Source organism: Lagenorhynchus albirostris, chromosome 3 (genome assembly GCF_949774975.1).
Source record: "Lagenorhynchus albirostris chromosome 3, mLagAlb1.1, whole genome shotgun sequence".
Classification (NCBI taxonomy): Eukaryota; Metazoa; Chordata; class Mammalia; order Artiodactyla; family Delphinidae; genus Lagenorhynchus; species Lagenorhynchus albirostris.
This window is the reverse complement of record NC_083097.1, coordinates 19147049-19148440: the sequence shown is the minus strand read 5'-3', so window position 1 is coordinate 19148440 and position 1392 is coordinate 19147049. Positions and strand designations below refer to the sequence as shown.

Below are 1392 nucleotides of genomic sequence, written 5' to 3'. Positions count from 1 at the left end.
TAGATTGGAAATTGCTGAGGAAAGAGTCAGTGAGCTAAAAGACATGTCAAAAGAAACTTTGCAAACTGAAAAGCAAGAGAAAAATGAAAAAAATCAAAAAGTACATCCAAGAACTATGATAAATATGATAAATATATAAACAATGTAATACATGTAATCCAGAAGAAGAGAGAAAGGGATGGAAAAATATTTGAGACGCTGAGGCGTCTGAGGAAGGGAGGGTGGCGGCAGCGGTGCTGGTGACTGAGCGGAGCCCAGTGACAGGATGTTGGTGTTGGTATTAGGAGACCTGCACATCCCACACTGGAGCAACAGTTTGCCAGCTAAATTCAAAAAATTGCTGGTGCCAGGAATGATTCAGCACACTCTCTGCACTGGAAACCTTTGTACCGAAGAGAGTTATGACTATCTCCAGACTCTGGCTGGCGATGTTCATATTGTGAGAGGAGACTTCAATGAGAATCTGAATTATCAAGAACAGAAAGTCATTAACTGTTGGGCAGTTCAAAATTGGTTTGATCCATGGACATCAAGTTATTCCATGGGGAGATATGGCCAGCTTAGCTCTGTTGCAGAGGCAGTTTGATATGGATATTCTTATTTCAGGACACACAGAAATATTTGAACATTTGAGCATGAAAATAAAGTCTACATTAATCCAGGTTCTGCCACAGGAGCATATAATGCCTTGGAAACAAACATTATTCCTTCATTTGTGTTGATGGATATCCAGGCTTCTACACTTGTCACTTGTGTGTATCAGCTAATTAGAGACGTCCTGAAAGTAGAACGAATCGAACACAAAAAATCATAAAGCGAGGCGTGTCCTGATGATTTTTCTGTTGGGTTTTTTTTTGTTTTTCATTTCCCTGTTCAACTCAAGTAATTAATCGTTTAAGAGCCACAAAATTGTATCACTTTTATAATATTTTGCAGTAAAACATAATCTCGTTTTCTGTTAATACAATGTTCTAAGCTTCTTGTAAACTATAAGATTATATTTAGTTTAATTATATGATTTCTATGAAAAAATGTCCACCACACAGTAAATGGTCACATGTTAAGAAAAATTTATCCTTGTAAATATCTTCATGGTTGATATTTGGAACTTTATTACCAAAGTAGTGCATGAGGGGAAAGAAACTAGATTTTCTTGTAGACATTTTTCTCTTCTCCAGTAATAAACAGTTACCTTTCATTTAAAAAAAAAAATTGAGCTGAGGAATTTCCAAAATTAATGAGAGACCAGAAACCACAGATTAGGGAAGCTCAGAGAAAACTGAGCAGAATAAATAACAACAAATCTATACCAAGGCATGTCATATTCAAACTGCAAATAAAACAAAGACAGGAGAAAATCTTGAAATAAGCCAGAGGGGGAAAACACACATC

At 36.2% G+C, this 1392-nt stretch overlaps 1 pseudogene; it reads left to right on the top strand.

Annotated features, from left to right (window-relative positions):
* The first annotated feature begins 229 nt into the window (after positions 1-229).
* LOC132517990 (vacuolar protein sorting-associated protein 29-like) lies at positions 230-1180 on the top strand (annotated as a pseudogene).
* Positions 1181-1392: the final 212 nt, after the last annotated feature.